This window comes from Talpa europaea (assembly GCF_964194135.1).
Source record: "Talpa europaea genome assembly, chromosome: 13".
Classification (NCBI taxonomy): domain Eukaryota; kingdom Metazoa; phylum Chordata; class Mammalia; order Eulipotyphla; family Talpidae; genus Talpa; species Talpa europaea.
The window spans coordinates 48,178,391-48,199,556 of NC_140080.1; the positions used below are offsets into that span (position 1 = coordinate 48,178,391).

The 21,166-nt window shown below is 36.8% G+C and overlaps 1 protein-coding gene across 3 annotated transcripts in view; it reads left to right on the top strand.

Annotated features, from left to right (window-relative positions):
• The window catches only part of SPIRE1 (spire type actin nucleation factor 1), a gene marked incomplete at both ends in the record, with an annotated part of 186,405 nt that overhangs the window by 32,562 nt on the left and 132,677 nt on the right, over positions 1–21,166 (top strand). The gene's annotated exons all lie outside the window — the stretch shown is intronic.

Sequence of the window (21,166 nt, forward strand, 5' to 3'; positions counted from 1 at the left end):
AATACCTAGAACTTACTATATCTGAGTACTGTTAGAGACATTAACTGATTTAATCCTCACAACAAATTCATGAACTGGATACTGTTATTATTTGCACTTTCAAGATTAGAGCTGAAGTATAGAGATGTTAAGTAAACAAGCAATTTGTTGCAGAACTGCTTATTTTACCTTTCACTGTCTTTATTCAGCCTCGGTCTTCAGTATAAGGCACCCGCACAATGCCAACAATTATTTACTGCCTCATTTAGGAGTGTGAAATGGCCGAGTGTCTCTTATTCTATATATACCTCCTACCTCTAACTATTTCAGTCACTCAGTCCATAAACCTTTGACTCGATAAGTTAAGTAAGTACTTGGTTCTGTAGTATAGTAATTTGTGAAGTGCTCTGATTCAATTGAAGAATTGTTGTATATATTTAACTTCCTAGGAAATCAGATATTGAATTAGTCTGCATGTGGGGGAACCGAAATATCTTGAGATGAGCAAAGAAGTACATCAGAGTTAGATCTTGGACTTATCCTATCTTGGGTATATATAGGTTTTGACCTAAACTGAACTGCATGAAAATTTTTTGTGCCCTGTGCAGCCTAGGATAAACCATGCTTTAATGCAGAGTATAACATTAAAAAAATCCATTTGTCTCTAGCTGAACTAGCCCACTGGATTGATTTCATCTCTGGCTCATAGTAATAATTGGATGGGTAATTACTCTTTTAATTGACATTTGATAAACCTTAATTTCAGAAATGATTCAAAAAATCTAACATAGAACTAATTTTTTACAAAAATATTTGTATTAGTGCACAACTTTAGCTTCATGATGATCCTGTTTTATATGATTGTGAATATAGTATTTGATACCAAACCGAATCGCCGAAACTGAAGGTTATAACTTCAGAAACAAAAAGGCAATTAACTGTTGGGTCTGTTCTGTTAGTGGAAGATTTTATCCCATCTTAAAACATAATTTAAGGGTTACAATTGAAATTGCAAGACAAGTTAAAATGATCATATGTCTTCTATAAAATAATTGAAAGAGTAAGTTCCATTAACTGCTGATAAGAACAACATTTTTTTTCCCTTGGTGAGTTAACTAAGGAACAGGAAGAATGCTCACTTTCTGCTCCTGTTTTCTTGGATCTAAGGCTCCAAACATGACTGAATTTACATGGCCATTTGGTTGACGTTAACTTACATGGCCTGGAAATTGGCTTGTGTGTATCCTTAGAGTAAATTCTATCTTTGAATTGTTTCTTGTGGGTATCAATATTAGTAGAATCTGAGTGTCAGGTATTAATGGTGTGATAATAGATAATCTCCAATTAGATTTTATGTATCATCAGATGTTGACTGGGAGCATTATGGTATTACTTGGCACATTTGAAATTCATTTCTCCCTCCTTCCACCCCCCTCGTTTTTCCTCTCCCTTCTTGCTTTGTTTCAGATTACAATTTCCTAGAGTTACTGTTCTTTGATATGTATGATGTCTGATATGTATATTTGCTATATTCTTATTTTCTTTTTTAGACTTTTCTTGCATCCTTATATTCTTCATGTTTTCATTTCCCATCATTTTATACACTTTATATTCATACGTAGATTATAGATTGTCTTTAATTGTCTTTACATACATATGTAGATTATAGATAGATTTGGGAATAAATCCAGCTGATCTGTGGCAAGCCCGTGGCTCAGCTGGTAGTGGCAGAAATGCAGTGGTGACCTAAATTGTAGCTAACTTGCTTGTGCCTCATAGTAGCTATGGGAGATTAGTGTGATCTGTAGAGGGCTTGGAGAAGTGGATAAGTAGCTGGGTAGAGGCTGATTAGGAGAGCTTCTGCTGTTCAATATGATGTTTCTTGATGTCTTCCCTCAGTTTGGTAGAGATTTTATGTAGTTGGCAGATAATGTAAAGTACAGCTTAAAAAATCCTATTACCAATAAAACTTAGTGATTTGCTTGGTGTTGTGGTAATTATATAATTTCTTTTAATGATGGTGTTTCTTAATCATTTTTTAAAGAACTTTATCAAGATGCAATTCACCATGTAGGTCACCCATTTAAGGTGTGCTATTCATTGGTTATTGGTATGTTCACAGATTTGTACAACAATCACTGCAATCAATTTTAGAATATTTTTGTCGCCTTTGAAAGGAATTCATCTTAAACTATCATCTCATTCCCCCACTATCCTACCACCACCCCCAACAACCACTAGTTAACTTTCTGTCTATATATTTGCCTATTTTGGACATTACATATAAATGAATCTTACAATATTTGCTCTTTTGTGATTGATTTTCACTTAGAATAAGTGTTTTTAAGGTTCATTGATGTTATAGCATATATCAGTATGTCATTCCTTTTTATTGTTGAATATTCATCTGTATGGATATACCATATTTTGTTTACCTATTTACCACTTGATGGACATTTTAATTGTTTCGCCTTTTGGTTATTATGGACAATGTTGCTAATACACATTCCTGTACAAGGTTTTGTGTGCACATACATTTTCGTTTCTCCTGAGTGTATGCCTAGAAATAAAATTATTGAATCAATGGAAAACTTCATGTTTTAACTTTAGAGGAACTTCTAGACCATTTGCCAAGGTAGTTTGATCATTTGACACTACCACCAGTAGTATATGAAGATTCTCCACAACCATGCCAACACATTTTATCTGATGCTCTGATTCTAGCTATTTTGGTGATTGTGAAATGGCATTTTCTTATGGTTTTGATCTGTGTTTCATAATTTATGATGCTGACCATGTTTTCATGTGCTTTATTGGCCATTGAACATTTTTGTAAAAATGTGTGTTTGGATCCTTTTCTCAATTTTCAGTTGGGTTATTTATCATATCATTATTGAGTTGTAAAAGTTCTTTATGTATTCTGAATGCAAGTCCCTTAATATATGATTTGCAAGTATTTTCTCCCATTCTCTAGATTTAATTTTCTTGATGATGTTGTTTTTTGAAGTGTAAACATTTTTAATTTTGATGAATGTATTTTTTCCTGCATTTTTTTCTCTTGCTTAGAATCATTTCTAAGAATCCATTGCTAAATACAAAGTCTTGAACTTTTACCTCTATGTTTCTTTTAACAATTTTATAGTTTAAATTTTTACACTTGGTCTTTGCTTTATTTTCAATTAATTTTTATATGTGGTATGTACTAAGTAAGGGCCCAGAATCATTCTTTGCCTGTAATTGTGCAATTGTCCCAGCACCATTTCTTGAAGAGATTTTTTCCAAGTTGAATGGTCTTGGCACCTTTGTTGAAAACAGTTGTTTATTGGTGTTTGGGTTTATTTCTGGTCTGTCAGTTCTAGCCTGTTATGCCAGTGCCATGCTCTCTTGATTACTTTTGCCTTGTCATAAGTTTTGAAATTGGGAAGTGTTTCTCCCAACTTTGTTACTCTTTTTCAAGATTGTATTGACTCTTCTGGGTCTCTTGTTTTTCCATTTAAATTTTAGAATCAATTTGTCAGTTCTACAAAGAAGCCCTCCTGGGATTCTAACAGATTGAATGTATAGATGTTTTGAATGTTATATGCTGCTTCACTTTAGAGTACTAAGCCCCCAATCTGTTTTTCTTTTCTTTTTTTTTAAAGATTTATTTATTTATGCATACAAGAACTGGGGTACAGTCCAGAGGTATGGGGGGTGGTGAGAAGATTCACCAGAGACAGAGTGGGGAACAGAACAGACAGATTGACTGAAATACACTGCCCAGGGGAGCAGCAGATGAGTCAGGAGAGGTCTGCTGCGCCATGTGGGTAGCTCCCTGGCCAGGGATTGAATTGATGCTGCAGTGGCTGTGGATTGCTTCATAGGTTGAGGCCCACCCAATCTGTTTTTCCTTATTTAGGTAGCTCTTTATTGTTTTCAGCAATGTTTTGTAGTTTTCAGAGTATATACTTTTGTTAAGCTTGTTCTTAGTATTTTATTTTTGGCAAAAATTTGCTTTTATTATAACACTCAGTGTTGGTAAAGACACAATGAAGGTGTATTTTCTTTTGGCTAGAATGAAAAATATTTCACCTTCCTGAGGTATAACTTTTTAAATTGATATATATTAGTTTCAGAAGTACAACATAATGATTTGATGTTTATATATACGTGTATATTATAAAATTATCATTATTTTAAGTCTAGGTAGTATCCATCATCGTACAGTTACAATTTTTTTTCTTTGATGAGATCTGTTAATGTTTACACTCAGCAACTTTTAAATATGCATTAGTATTAATTTTATATTACATCCTCATGATTTATTTATTTTATAACTGGAGGTTTGTTCCTTTTGACCCCCTTAATCCATTTTGCCGACTCCCACTTCATGCTGCTGGTGACAGCTAGTCTGTTTTCTTTATTCATGGGCTTGTTTTTCTTTTTATTTCTACATAAAAGTGAGGTCATATGGTATTCATCTTCTTCTGCGTTAGTTATTTTACTTAGCCTTAAATCTTCAATATCCATCTATGTTGTTGCAAATGGCAAGAATTGATCTCTTTTTGTGACTGAATAATATTCATGTATGTTTGCAAGTGTCTTTATGTCTAAGAGATTTTCTTTATACATTCATCCATCAATAGACATTTAGGTCATTTCCATTTCTTGTCTTTTAACTTTATGTTTATTTATGTCCACTCTGATCTTTGTTACTTCCTTCCTCCTACTAACTTTGACCTTCATTATTTTTCTAGTTTCTTCAAGTTGTTTATTTGAGATTTTCTTGTTACTTAGAATGGGCATTTATCTATGAACTTCCCTCTGTGCTGCAACCTGTAAGTTTTGGTATTTCCATTTGTCTCAAGGTATTTCTTATTTTTTTTTTTTTTATTCTTGACCTCATGTTTATTCAGTAGCATGATGTTTAGTCTCCTTGTATTTGTGAATTTACCAGTTTTCTTCATGTACTTGACTTCTAGTTTTATATTATTGTATTAAAAAATGCTTAATCATTCCTGTCTTCTTAAATTTATTAGGACTTGTTTCGTGGCCTGACATATATCGTGCAGAATATTCCATGTGTGCTTACAAAGAATGTGTATTCTTGCTGTTGGGTGGAATGGCTTGTAGATATTTGTTAGTGTATCTGGTCTAATTTGTCATTTAAGATTGATGTTTTCTCAATGAATTTTCTGTCTGGATTTATTTATTGACATAGGTGGAATACTAAATTCTTCTATTATTTAATGGTCTATTTCTCTCTTTAGGTTAATATTGCCGTATATATTTAGGTGCTACTATTTTGAATGTATGCATATTTACAAATGTTATGTCCTTTTGCTAGATTAACCTCTCTATCATTGTAATGCCCTTCTTTGTCTCTATTTGAGTCTTTGCTTTGAAGTCTGTTTTGTTCTGTGTTATTTTCTTTTAGTTTTTATTTACATAGATTATCTTTTTCTGCTCTTTCACTTTCAGTCTGCGTGTGTCCTTAGTCTGAGGTGAGTCTCTTATAATTAAATGTATAAAAACATGGGTTTTGCTTTCTTATTTTTACTCAGTCAGCTTCCATTCTTTTGATTAGAAAATTAGACCATTAAACTGACCATATTAAAAAAAAATCAAAATCATTTATTTAAGCTAAAAAGATAGGGTGCTAATGAGTTACAAGAAAACATGAAGTATAAATTTCACTGGCAAAGGTAAATATAATAGAGGTGTATACTAGGTAGTAGAGTAGATTATCACTTGTACATTACTGTACATGTTGAACTCCCCTGTTTTGCTAGTATAAAGGTAAAGACAAAACTTGTAAAATTTATAACTGTAAATTTTATAAACTTTATAACTTTATAAACTTACATATAAATAAGTTTATAAAGTTATAAATTTATATGTTTGTATGTATATAAAACTAGTTATAAATTTATAATTTATCATTAGTTAAGGGAATACTCAGCAAGATAAAAATTATTTTATTCTTTTTGATCTCATTATAAATGGACCTTTTAAATTTCATTTTCAAGTTGTTTATTTCAGGTACTTAGACACACAATTGATAATGTATAATGATTTTATATCCTGCACCCTTGCTGAATTCATTTATTTTTAATAGTTTTTCAGTAATTCCCTAGGATTTTCTATATAGAAGATCATGTCATCTGTGCCTAGAGATACCTTTACTTTTTCATTTCCAATTTTGATGTCTTTTGCTTCATTTTCTTGCTATTTCTCTTTTAAAATTGTTTTAATGGAACTCGGAGTCAGATAGTAGAGTAATCCCTTCAAACTAATTAATTTCAAAACTATTTTATGAAACTGTTTATATGAATGATGAAACATATACTTAGTATGTTTCTATAATTTATATTTCAAATAGAAATGAATTTTTTTGTGTGTTGAAACAAACTTTAATTTCACCCATTTTAACTAAGCTTTGTTTCCCCTTCGGATCATTTTTTACTTAGAATATCAACTTTATTGTTAGATTACTTTCCAGAATATAAACTTAAAAGGTATGAGATGACTTTCATACTAGGAGTTGATAACTGATAATACATGTTGCACTCCGACTGTTTGTTCATAGAGGTTTTATCTGACATAACTGCTGATTTTTTTCAGCAACAGAACATTCATATGACAGTTTTATGGATTGTGGTCTTCATTTGTGTATAATTAATGAGCACCTTATCTTGTGGTTTGAATTTATTATCTGGGAGTAAGTTCTTCTGGGTAAATAGATCTCAGGAAAATGAAAAGAGTTATGAGAAAGAATAGGAATTCTAGGTGAAAATGTAAAAATTGTCTTTAATTCAGCTATCATTTTTTTAGCACTTGCCATTTTTATAGCACTTCCCAGGTAGGCATAGGGAACACAGTGTTGTCATCAGAATTTTCATGTTCTTAGAGTATTGCCTTTATTAAAATAAATAAAAACAATTCTTGGGCATATTTCACTGTTAGTCCAGAAAGAAAAGATAGGATCCAAAGATACCTTTCTGGGTATGGCATAAAACAAAGGACTATAGGGGCTGGCAATGATTTGGTATATGCTTTACATGTAGATATTCCCTCTTTGCAGGCAACTGTACCTATTTCTTTGAACTGTGATTTATCCAAGTGTTGGTGTATTAAACTAGGAATTTCATTTTTTTCTTCCATATAATTAATATATCAATAATTAGATAGTTAATAACAAGGTAATGAATAGGAACAATCCAATCATTACTTGTGACTTTTTTTTTTTTTTTTGTATTTTCAATGACTGAAATAAAACAGATCTAAAATCCTAGCTTCTGAAAGAACCATTTGGTCTTGCCGGTTTTCTGTATCTTCTTGAACTTGATGTTGGACTTGGGTTGAAGGGGATATCCACAGAGTACCTTGAGGGTATAAGGTGATTGTAGTTAGATTTTAACAAGACTTGATCTTTGACCTTCTGGAGATTTTCTTTTTGCTCATGGCAGTTGTCACTTTGTGAGGATCAGTTCCAACCACCAGAGCATGGCTGGTATAACAAAGAAATTTGTTACATCAAGATTGGTCCAAAGGACACAAAAAAACATTCATTTGAAAGGATACCTGCACCTCTATGTTTATTGTAGCACTATTTTCAGTAGCTGTGATATGGAAACAACCTCAATGCCCCAAAACAGATGACTGGGTCAAGAAGATGTGGTTTATATACACAGTGGAATACTACTCAGCAATCAAAAAAGATATGCCATTTGCAGCAACATGGATGGGACTGGAAGGGATTATGCTCAGTGAAATAAGTCAGAAGGAAAAAGAAAAACAGATGGTTTCACTTATAGGAGGAATATAGGGGAACAAAATAGGGATCAGAAAAATAATAATAATAAAAAATAAAAAATAAAAAAGCACTATAACTCAGATGTTCTGTACAGGAGGGAGAGGGTTCAAAACAGGGGAGGGAAGAACACAAGAGACTATGGTGACAGTTCATGGATGAGTTGGTGGGTGGGTATTTTATGGGGATTTCTCTTTCTAAGAAGAGAAAGCAAACATTGTACAGAAATGAACAACGATGTAAAAATTGGTCACAGTGACCACTTTGCATCCTGAGTAGTGTCCGACCAGCCTCACCTTCCCAGGATTCATGAACTTGCCCATTTCAGTAGCAACCACTCAGGTCTACAACAAAAAGGAAAGATGAGCACTTTCGTTGTTATTTTCAGTTATGTTTATTTTCTATGACTTACACTAGAAAGAAATTTAATAAATTAATTAAAACTAGATAAACAATCTGTATTTGTGAAATGGACCTGGGTCTCATTATATGGATCAGTATGTATGGCCTTTAATAATGACTGTTGGGTTTGTTAAAAGTGACCACTGTTGTTTTTACGGAGGTCATGATTACCAAATGAGACTTTACCTTGGATAGGAAAAAAGCAGAATGCTTGGAGGACAGGAGCTGGCAAAAGACTTAAAAGGATTTTGAACTTCCTTAAAGTATCTATTCAAAGAGCTTGTTAAGTTTTCTGTTTTAAATTTCTTTGTTCTGAAAGGAACACAAGCCCTTTTAAAAATGGGAGATTGGGTGAATTCTACAACCCAAGACAAGTTGTAAAAGGTTGCTAAGGAGATTCCTATGAGAAGGAGTAGTATTTAAATGATCTGTTACTGAACTGTTACTATTTAAGGCAGGAAATGAAGGGGGAAAGGGCTTTTATTTCACTCTTAACATTTTAGGAAACAAGCAAAAGCAAGAGCCTTCTTTTTCCTTAAACACAGAAATCATTTGGCTTGGATAAAATTAATTTATATGTTGTTAACATTATATTTTATTTTATTTTTTATTTTTTAAAGATTTATTTATTTATTTATACAAGCACTGGGTACAGTCAGAAGCACGGGATGGTGAGAGAATTCACCAGAGCCCGAGCGGGGAACAGAACAGACAGACTGATGAAATACACTGCTGAGGGGAGCAGCGGGCACGGCAGGAGAGGTCTGCGTGCCATGTGGGACCCTTGCCGGTGGCTGGGGATCCAACCGGCGCTGCAGAGGCTGTGGCAGCTTTGCAGCCCGGCACTCAACCTCTGCGCCACCAGGGGAGACCCAACATTATATTTTAAAATGTTTTATCAAATATGGCTCACTGAGAAAAGTGCGCAGATCATTAAGTTATAGTTTGATGAAATTTTAGATACTATGTTAATGTTTTTCAAATATACCCTATTATACGTGAAAAATAACAATTTTTAGCTTCATGTGAAGATAAAAGTGATAATTTCAGAAGCATTACAGAGATTTTATTTAGCTCCTGTTTTAATTTTTTTTTATATAAGAGCTGGGGTACAGGCCAGAGGCGCAGGAGAGTGAGAGGATTCACCAGAGACAGAGGAGGGTAGCTCCTGTTTTTAATACAATTCTCCCACCTCCTTTCCCAGACTCCTGCTTATTAATACAAAAACTAGGGACAGGATTTCTTCCAGGGAGGAAGGAGACATTTTATTTGGAACTGATTTAGAATAGCACCATCCAATAGAAATATAATATGAATCACTTATGTAATTAAATAATTTTAGAGTTACATTAAAAAGTAAAAAAAAAATGAAATCAGTTTTCATAATTTATCTTACTCCAGTAGAACTAAAATATTGTTGTCAACATATAATCAGATTTGAAATTGTTGATGAACTATTTAATAACGTTTATTCATACTAGATTTGTCAAATCTTGTGTGTAATTTATACTTTTAACACTTCTCAGTTTGAGCTGGTCACAATCCAGATGCTCTGTAGTCACATTTGGTTAAAAGTAGAGAGGAGGAATAAACATATTTAGCAAATGAGAAATCTGAAGGTACCAGAAAAGTTTTGCTTGTAAATTACCTTTAAAAAATCACAGGGAGGCAGGGGCAGCATGTTGAAAGATTTGGTTAAAGAATAATCAAAGGTAGATGGATGTTCTCAAGTATACTGAATAGATTCCAGATTGGCACAGGGAGAGAGATTGATAGGCATGAATAAATCTGTGAGTGTAGGAAGTGATTTCAGTAGTACCTGAGTCATAGACTTGATTGCCAAGTCCTTGAGGAAACTATTGAAGACTAAATACATTTTAAAAACAGCCACAACAAACATTTATTAAGTACCTGCTGTGTCCAGCTTCTCTCCTAGGATTTGGGATACATCAGTGAACAAAGCAAACAAAAATTTTGGCCTTCAAACATTTGCACTATAGTGAGAGACAATATATATGATAAATAAGTAAACATCTAGATTAGAATTTGTTAAGTACTATGGATAAAAGAAAAATAGGCAACTGTAAGATTGGGAGGGCAGTGGTGGTGTTGGGCTTGCAATTTTTTTTAAAGATTTATTTATTTATGCATACAGGAGCTGGGGTGTAGGCCAGAGGTGGGGGGGAGTGAGAGGATTCACCAGAGACAGAGTGGGGAGCAGCAGGCAAGACAGGAGAGGTCTGCTGTGCCATGTGGGTTAGCTTTCTAGCTGGGGATTGAGCTCGTGCTGCAGTGGCTGCTGATAGCTTCATAGTGCTGAGACTTAGCCCCTTGTGCCACCAGGGAAGCCCTGGGGCTTGCAATTTTTAAGATGATCAGAGTAGATATTACAAGATGGTTACAGAAAAGCAGTCTTGGTGGAGGTACAGTAAATCCTCATTTCAGTAAATAGTTTCTTGCAAACTGCAACTTTAAGGAAAACAAAGTATGTAGGAAACCAATTTTACCATAGGGTAATTGACACAAACTAGAGTTAAGTTCCTCCAGCATATTTCTGGTCACAAAAACATCGTCAGACTTCTAAATAGAGACCCAAACATTTCTAATATTAAACAATAATTTGTATATTTCTTCCTCCCCTTGTCCTTCTCTCCCTCCCTACCCCCAGTCCCTATCCCAAATGCCTTATCCCAAGGGTCATGGCAGCTCAGGATAGGTGGGAACCTAACCTGGATGGGATGCCATTTCATTGCAGGACATGTGTGCATGTGTGTGTGCATGCACACTGACATTCATTTGGACTGCAACAATTGAGATGTGCCAGATAATGTGTGTATCTTTGGAATGTGGAAGAAACTGGAGTACCTGGAGAAAACACACACATATATTAGGAGAATGGGGTCAGACTGCACAATACAGTTGTCCTGTGTAGGGAAAATGGAGTAACTCAGGCTTCCCTCGTTCACCCCCCCCACCCACCCACCCATCCTTCTGTTAACCTCTACAGCCACAATCTATGGCTTTGTTTTCCTCCCAGGTTTCATTTCCCACATGTAACATCATGTTATTGTAAAAAACTATGTAGGAGCATGAACACTGGGCATGTGCATCTATAAATACAGACACCTGAGCTGAGAAGCAGGAGATTGAGGGAGAGAAGGAGAAACCAGAGAGAAGCTAGCGAGAGCACAGAGATCACTGGAGGCTCCATTGCTGCCTGCCTTCCGGCCCCCCTGCCTGTTGGTCTGCCTGTGTAGCCAGTCCCCTGCTTCAGCATTAAAGTCCTGTCAGATATATTGAGGGCTCCAAGATTCTTTTCTGTTTGCCCAAATGAACCATGAGACTGCCTGGTCTGGGGCGCTTGCCTCTACAAATGGCGTTAAGTTGGCAGGATTTGACGCAGACGGAGACAGGACACAACACATGACTGAGAATCAGTTTTTGTCCCCTCATCAACGTTATAAGGAAATGAAGTTGAATATACCAATGTTATTTGAGGGCCTCATATATCTAGATATCTGGGGGAAGAATATTTCAGACAGAAGGGCATAGGCCCTACGGTGGAAGTGAGCCTGCCATCTCAGGTAATGGCAGGAGCCCATTGTGATGAGAGCAGAGAGGAGTGGGGTACCAGATCACAAAAACTGTGTTTTTCAACTTTATTATGCATAAACTCATTTAGAGATCTTATTAAAATTTAGATTTTGATTTGGTTGGTTTTCAGTGGGTCCAGAGATAGCAAGCGCTCAGGTGATGTGATGCTTCTGATATTAGGACGGAACTTTGATCAGAAAGACTTAAAGGGCCTTAAAAGCCACTATGCAACTATGTAAATATGAGACTTTTGAAAGCACCAAACGAGTGAGAAAAGGAGGGCTAAGAATTTAACCCTGGAAATTCTAATATTAAGAGAGTGGTGAGACAAGAAGGGACCAACACAAAAGCCTGAGAAGGAGAAGAAGGGAGAGAAATTGGAGAGTAAATAAAGGCCACTTAGTGAGGCATTTTTCTGTGAAGTGTGGGTTTATCAGTTATTTGTTGTGTAAAACATTACTCTAAAACAGTGACTTAAAGCAACAAATTTTATTATCTCACAGTTTCTGTGGGTCAGGAATTCAGGAGTGGCTTCTATGGGTGGTTTTTGGGTCAGTGCTTAGAGTGAGGTTTTACTCAAGATACTGGTTAGGACTGCAATCATCTGAAGGCTTGGTGGTGTGGACGCATTTGGGGTGTTATACCAGGATCTCCTGCCAAGATGCTTACAACACTGAGGCCAATTCCTATTCCCTACCACATGGGCTTCTCTGTAGGTTGGTTAAGATCCTTACAACATGACAGTTGGCTTCTTCCAGAGATAGAGCCGCTATCTACTAATATAGTATTATAACGTTGTAGGGTAGGTAAACGGTATCAGGCTTTTCTGCCCTCCTGCCATTAGGATAGATGAGGGAACCCTGTGGTCCTGAATGCCTGATGGCGGGCACCTGAAGTGGGTACACCTGGGCTGAGAGACTGGACTTTTAAGGGCAGTGTCACAGGGAGGCCAGCAGCAGCAAAAGCCAAGAAAGAAGCAGAGGAGTAGAGAAGCCAAGAGAGAAGCAGAGCCATGAGAAGATCAGAAAGAATGTGAGAGAAGGTCGGAGAGCCCAGAGTGAAGACTTGCTGGGGGCTGGGAGGCCTGCCAGCCTCCCGGCCCCCCAGCATCCCTGCCTGCTATGTACTTGGTAAATCCCAATAAAAGCCTGCAAAAAGCCACTGAGGACTCTGACTCCTCCTTTACCCGGTCTGCTGGATCATAGAAAACCTGCACTGTGTCATTCCTGCCACTACAAACGTCTATTTTGACCTATCCTTAGAAATCATGTTCTGGCTTTTCTGCATTTTGTTGATTATATGGACACAGTGTGAGAGAGGACTATGTAAAGAGAATGAATGCCAGTGTGCATTTTGGGGGCCATCTTCAAGATTGGGTAATCCAGGGTGAGCAGGAAGTTGGAATGATAGCTGGAGAGGAAGATTTTTATTGTTCATTTTCTTTTTTATTGATAAAAGCAGTAACATATTTGTATGTTGAACCAGTATAAAGAGAAACTTGATGCAAAATAGAGAGGGAAAAATTGCAGAATTATCGTTGAGTTAGGAAGTAGAACATAGTAAATGAAAGAGTTTGGTTGTGGCCTCACACGTATGAGGATAGTGCATTTAGAGTAACAGGAAGGAAGGGTAGAGAGGGGGAGTGAGGGGGAAGTGGATGGGCTAAGGAAATGTTTGGCTTCTGAGCAGCATTTTAACTGCCCACAGGGTCTTGAATTTAAATGAATTCAAACCAAGATCAGTCAGGAAAGCTTTTATCTTTGTTCCAAACACATTCAGCATATAAAGACAGGTAGAATGTCAAAGAAGAGTTGCATTTAATCAGTGTGTGCTTTAGCCAGACTAGTAAAATACGGAAAAGGGCATGGTTCAGGACAAATGATTATAAGGTTGGACCTTGGAATTTAACCTCCTTAGGAAAGTTGGAATATCGGTATAAGAAGTGAGGGAGGGCAGCAATCTCACTCACTGCCCAACTGTGACTATCCAGGTGCCTCTTTTCACCAGCTCTCCCCCTCTGCAGGGCAGCAGCTTCCTGCCTGCCCATGCCCTGTCAGGGTTGCCTGCCTGCAACCATGCAGGCCTCTCTTAGCAAACCTGTCCCTTCTGGGGCACTCTTCCTGCCTGCTTGTGTCTATGCAAGTGTACTTTACTTTTCTGTCCCTTTTCCTAATGAACCTGCCCTTTAAATAAAAAAAAAAAAAAAAAGAAGTGAGGGAGAATGAAAAGAATATAGGATCAACGGGCAGTAAGGTCCTAGTGGGATCAAAAGAGTATTTGAGCCAGATACTAAAGGGAATAAGGTAGAAAGCTTAGGAGGAGGTTGCTAGAAGGAGGAGAGGGACCCTTTAGAATAAGTTGATGAAGACTTGCCATTATTAGCAACAAAGAGGTCTGGGGTATTGACATGACGGTGAATGGCTGAGGACAGGTAGAGGCAAAGATCATTAGAGCAGAGGAATTCACAGAAATGAGACCATTGGAAGGGTCATGTTAGTATAACCAAAAACAAAGAAGGAAGAATGACTGTAAAGGAGCAAGTAAAGTCTTTGATCTCTGAGCAGGAGTAACTGGGGTCTTATAGACAGTAGCAGTAGTGGGGATAGCAGGTGTATGGGCCAGTGATGTTAGAGTTAAAGCTGGAAAATTTTAGGGAGCAGGAAGGCAGACTGGTAAGGGAAAATCACTGAGAAGCAAAGTGGGTATCTTCCAGGCACAGTGATTTTGGCATTAGAAAGAACAGGTAGGACCATCTTTACCCTCTGGGAAGACTCAGACTTAGGTTAGGACAAGAAGGTGATGGGAGAACACTCAGAGCCAGTGCATTCTAGAGGGCAACATGATGGATTTCCAGGATTGGGTAGGGTGGGTGACAGACTAGAAGAGGGGAAGGCTAGTCTAATGGGATGGGATAAACATTTGGAGATGGGTACTGAGAGCCTCTGACTTGATGTCAGTGAGAATAGAAAGCAAAATGTCATTAGTTCAGGTGCTTTTTCTGCAAATGGGATGATGAGCCTTTAGGTGTGGAGAAGAGGGTGGGTGTGTTCCGTGTGACTCCTATAGATGGTGTTGTTTCTAGAGCCCTGCGCTAACTTTTCCTTTCCAGTAGGACAGGCAAAGAAAAGGCATCCAGCCAGTCCTTCTAATCAGGGGTATGACAAGGAGAAATGACTGGGAAAATAGAAGACAGAGTGGAACACTTGAATTTGGTGTGCTGGTAAACTGACTCTTCAGATAAAACAAAAAAGTAATTTCTGTGGTTTAATATTGCCATTTCAATAATTTCAGGCTGTCAGAGGTTCAACCAACAGTTTGCAAAATTCCAGAGTGTCATCTTAGCACTTGATAGTGGCTATAAGCTTAGTTGCACACCATACACTTTTTCTTTTTAAGAAGACAGGAAAGTTTTATTCTTTTTTTTTTTTTTGAAGAGAATTTTTTTTTTAAGATTATTTATTCATGCATACAAGAACCAGGGTACAGGCCAGATGCATGGGAGAGTGAGAGGACTGACCAGAGACCCAGTGGGGGGCAGAACAGGCAGACGTACTGAAATACACTGCTGAGGGGAGCAGCGGGCACGACAGGAGAGGTCTGTTGCACCATGTGGGTATCTCCCTGGGTAGCCAGAAATCAAACCCGCACTGCAGAGGCTGCAGACAGCTTCACAGTGCTGCGCTCAACTGCCCGTTGTTTTTTTTTTTTTTTCCTTTTAAAAACAAGATTTATTCTTTTTTTCTTTTCATTGAGGTGGCATTAGTTTACAACACTGTAAAGGTTCTAAGAGTACATTTTCTACCTGTGCAGTTGCATATATCATGCCACACATACCACCAGTTATTCAGTCATCATTCAGTACCCTCTGCCCATTTCCTCCCTGTTCCTTCCCCACTAATAACCTGTTTCGGAGCCTAAGGGTTTGTTTTTGTTTGCATTTGTTTTCCTTATATCCGCAAATGAGTGAAATCGTGTGATACTTGTCATGCTCCTTCTGACTTATTTCACTTAGCATAATCCCCTCAAGTTTTATCCATGTTGTCTCAAATGTCATCTTTTTTTATGACTGAGTAGTATTCTGTTGTGTATATATACCACCTCTTTATGCATTCATTTATGTCGTACACTGGAGGCCTTTCTATATCTTGGGTATTATGAATAGTGCTGCAATGAACATAGGTATACATATACCTTTTTGAATTAATGTCTTCATATTCTTTGAGTAAATACCCAGAAATAGATACTATTTCTATTTTCAATTTTTTTCTTTTTAAAGATTTATTTTATCTATTTAAGAGCCAGGGTACAGTCCAGATGCGTGGGAGGGTGAGAGGATTCACCAGATACAGAGCAGGGAAAAGAACAGGCAGACTGAAGAAATGCACTGCTGAGGGAGCAGCGGGCGAGACAGGAGAGGCCTGCTTGCCATGTGGGTTGCTCCAAGGCCGGCAGGGATCAAACCTGCGCTGTAGAGGCTGTGGACAGCTTCACAGCACTGCACTCAACTGCCTGCACCACCAGGGAGGCCCTGTTTTCAGTTTTTTAAAAAAAATTGTGGTAACATTGGCTTTCAACACTGTATGTGAGTGATAGGCATAGGATCACACCTCCTCAGGTGTGTGTCACCATAACACAACCTCCACAAAAGAATTCTCAGCACTCCATAGTAATCCAAATGCCCCTACCCTATTTATTTCCCCTCCTCTATCTCCCTTTCCTGTAGCCTCAATTCAGTCAGATTTCTATTTTTTGTTATTGATTTGATTTTTATTGACCCTTTGTTTTGTATTCCACATCTGGTATTTGTCTTCTCTTGACTTATTTTACTTAGCATCATCCCCTACAGTTCATCCGTGTTGTTGTAAAAGGCAAGAATTCATCTTGTTTTTTATGGATGAGTAGTATTCCACTGTGTATATATACCACATTTTTCTAATCCATTCCTCTGTTCTTGGGCACTTAGGTTGTTTCTCTAACTTGGCTGTTGTAAATAGGGCTGCAATAAACATGGGAGCACATATTGGGAGAAATATTTCCTCTTTTTCTATTTTTAGGAAGAGTTTGAGAAGGATAGGTATTAAGTTTGATTTTGAGGTTTGGAAGAACTCACTAGTGAAACCATCTGGGCCCAGGGTTTGTTGGTTTTTTTTTTTTTTTTTGGTTTTTTTTTTTTTTGAGATTATTGATCATTGTTTTAATTTACATTTTCAGTCAGTCAGATGCAGTCTGTTCAGTCACATGCTTGTGATTGGTCTGTTCAGGTTTTCTATTACTTATTCAGTCTCAGAAGGTTGTAAATTTCTAAGAATTTCTCCATTTCATCTAGGTTATTCAAATTTCTAGCATCTAGATCTCCTTATTAATCTCATAATCCTCTGTATTTCTGAAATCTCTGTTGTAACTTCTCTTTTGTTTCTGATTCTGTTTATTAGTATTCTTTTTTCTTAGCTAGAGGTTTATCTATTTTGTTTATTCTTTCGAAGAACTTTTTGTTTCATTGCTCTTTTGGACTGACTTTTTAATTTCCATTTATTTTAGCTCTAGTTTCTACTGTTTCCATCCTATTATTTTTGTTTCTTCTTTTTCTAAAATCTTAAGAGAAGAGGTAAGATGTTTTATTTCAGTTATTTCCTGATGAGGGCTTGTATTGCTGTATACATTCCTCTTAGTGCCACTTTTACTGTGTCCTATATTTTCTGATAGGTTGTGTCAGGCTTTCCAAAACCCCAATCTAATAGTGCCTTGCTAAAAAGGCTACACTCCATATGCCAGGAGGTGCTTTACTCTCCCAGGCATCACTTCCACACCTATGCTTTGGTTGACTCCATGAGTAGGCACAAAAAGCCTGCTGAGGAGACTAAGTTTACTCTAGCCACTTGCAGTTTCTTTCTGTGCACTCTCTTGTTGAGAAGTATGCAATCTCCTCTCTCTGGGGCTTCAGGAGAGTCTGTGGGACTGGTGGGAGTATTCCTGCTTTACTGTTTCTCAGTCTTTCTATCTTTTCCAATGGCTTCTGGCTCTCCTTAATGCTAAAACATTTGTCCTCATGCCTCGAGCTCCATGCCAGATGTGGCTGCTCTCTTCAGATGCCTATTCTTGGTATACCTGAAAGAAGCAATGATTTATAGGCCCTGTCTGTCCACCCTTTTCTTGCTCTCCCCCGTATCAGACTGTAAAATTGATTCTATTTCCTTTAAAATTGTTTTACTTACCCTATTTGGGAGCTTTGGAATCAGGAAGACCTGAGTATGAATACTAATCTTCAGTTTTGCATCTTTATACTTCGGTACCTTACTGAGCTTCAGTTTGCTGGCTGTAAACTCAGGCTATTACCACCTCTCCCTTGTCTCATTGTAAGGATTAGAACAACAGTTTCCAAGATGGCAGCTACTATTATTATTATTGTCATCATCTTAATGTAAGATATTACAAAAGAATTAAAATACCAAAATATATCCTTGTATTTTCTTGTGTAAATGTACGGGTATAGATTGCACTTCACCTTTTGGAGAGCAGTTGGACAATCTAAGAGCATGGATTTAATTCATTAATTCTGTTTCTAGAGGCTTTTCCAAAGAAAATAAGTAAGAATATGTAAAAAATATAGCAAGAAGATACTTATTTGTAGCCTTCCTAGAAAAATTAGAATCTATCTAAAGGTCTAACTGTTGTACAGCAGAAGACTCTACATTTTTAAAACATAATGGATAGAATTGTTTATGTGAAAAGATAATCCACTGTAGTATAAAACAGATTATAAAATGGTAGGTACATAATGATCCAGTTTTTATAAAAACATATATAAAGGATAAATAAAGAAAATTGTTAGCAGTGATAGCCTCTGGGGATGTGTGTGTGAGAGAGAGAGAGAGAAAGAGAAAGAAAGAAAGAGAGAGTGTATGCTGATACATATTATTTAATACAAAGTCTAAATGGCTTTTTAAATTGCTTTTATTTTCTGAGATTTATAATGAATGTGTTTTGCCTTTTTTTTTTAAGATTTATTTATTTATGCATACAAGAGCTGGGGCACAGGCCAGAGGTGTGGGGTGTGAGAGGATTCACCAGAGACAGAGCAGGGAACAGAACAGGCAGATTGACCAAAGTACACTGCTGAGGGGAGCAGCAGGTGAGTCAGGAGAGGTCTGCTGCACCATGTGGGTTGTTCCCTGGCTGGCCAGGGTATGGAACTCGTGCTGCAGTGCCTGCTGACAGCTCCAGAGGTTGTGTCTTAACCCCTTGTGCCACGAGGGAGGCCTGTGTTTTGCCTTTGTAATAAGAAAACAGTGATATGTAATGTTTGTGCATTTGTATGTATATGTGTTAGCTTGCTACATGGTGAAAAACTCTGAAGATGGAAGCATACATTTTGCTTTCTTATTAGTCATGAGTGACTCTAGCAGTCTACTTCATTCATTGTCCAGACCCAAGCCCAGTCTTCTGACTAAGCTAGATGAGGCGCATTGACTGACACAGAGCCCTGTTCATAGTCACAGGGGCCTAGTCAAAATTTAAGTATATATTGTTCCATTAAAATTCCATATCTTCAGGGGTCTTGATTTTAAGCTAGTAGAGGATTGCTGTAGAAAGTGTCTAGTGAATGTGACACAAGAAAAATATATATATATATATATATATAAGGGTAAGTCAGCAGTTAAAGGCATTCTAAAAAGAGGAAATGATATTTCTTTAAATGCCTTTCCTTAATATTGTTGAATTAGCACAGTCCATTTTAGAGAAACAGGACCTTGTGATTATCACAAGTTGCTCAAACAATTAGAAACCAGAACATTTACTCTTGTGTAAACTAATACATGAGTCACAGTTAAACAGTATAATAACTAATCTGTCAGATCCAGTACTGTTCTTATATCAGATGACTGAAATATTTTCTGAAATTTGTTTACCTTGAGCTAAGTAAAAAATAACTTGCATATTCTAACAAATTATCTTTTTTTCCCAATTTTTCAGCAGATGTGAGAGTAAATCAGTATTTAAATTATGTGGATAGTATTAAAAGGGAACATTAGCCTTATTGTAAATATTAGGCCATTAAAGGACAAAAATAATTTACTGGTTTTAGAAAAGTGAACAGCCTGAAGAGTAGCCCTGAGAAAGTAGGCATATCGACACCCTCTCCTGTGCTTCCTCTCCGTTTTCTTTCTTTTTCTTTCTGCCTCGCTCCTTTCTGCCTCCATTCTTCATCTTTCTTTCCTTTTCCTTCTTTCTACAAGGGAAGTACATATACCATACACTGTTCTAGACATTGGGGGTATATAACAATGGACAAAGTGGATGAAAATTTCTGCTTGCATGGAGTTTACATTCTTTTATTTACAGACAATATAGAAATGAATGTATATAAAATACTTTATGGTGTTAAGTGCTATAAAGAAAAGTAAAGGAAGACAGGGATAGAGTGTAACTGGGCAGAAGGTGGAATGGACAGAAAAGAGAGGGTATTTTAGAAATGAAGGTCTCTCTAGGGGACCTTTGACAAGAAATTGTGTGAGGGAAGAAGCCATACAGAAGAACAAAGAAGTGTGACAAACCTGTGCTAAGAGGGTGTCCAGGTGGTCCAAGAATCTCAAGGAGGCCAGTGTGGATAAGGTTAGTGCTGGATGAGGCCAGACAGGTAGACTCATGTAGGGTCCTGTTGATCACACTAAGTTTACTCACCTGAGTGAATTTGGAAACCATTGGAGCACTTTGTTGTTATAACAGCCAGTACTACTCTAACTAATGCAAAGAGTGACATATATATTCAGCAGATATTTGTACATATTTAGTTCCCCTTAACTAGGAAAAATTCAGCTAGCAGGTAATGATTGTATTATTACATGTATGTCTCCCGTTTGAGTAATGTATGAGATATTTTTAGCATTTTAATGAGACAATTTTAATCATATTTCTGATTTTTTCCCTGTTACTGGTTTGTCGTTGGATAGTTGTTTTGTCCTCTAGAATTTGTTAGACTAGTAAGGTGATAATAGTTTTCTTAATTGTGGTAAAAAAAAGACTTAAAAATTAATAGCTTAACCATTTTAGTTATATATTCAGTAGTGTTAAGTGTATCTACATTATAAAGCATATCTCCAGAACTTTTTCACCTTGCAAAACTTTGTGCCTGTAAAACAACTCCCCATCCCTCTAACATCTGGTATCCAACATTCCATTTTATCTATGATTTTGACTCTTATAGGTACCTTGTATATGTGGGATCATACAGTATTTGTCTTTTGTGACTGGCATATTCTACTTAGCATAATGTCCTCAAGATTCATACATGTTGTCCCTTGTGTCAGAACTTCCTTTTAAGGTTGAATAATATTCCATGTATATATGAATCATATTTTGTTATTCATTTGTCTGTTGGTGGTCACTTGGATTGCTACCCCT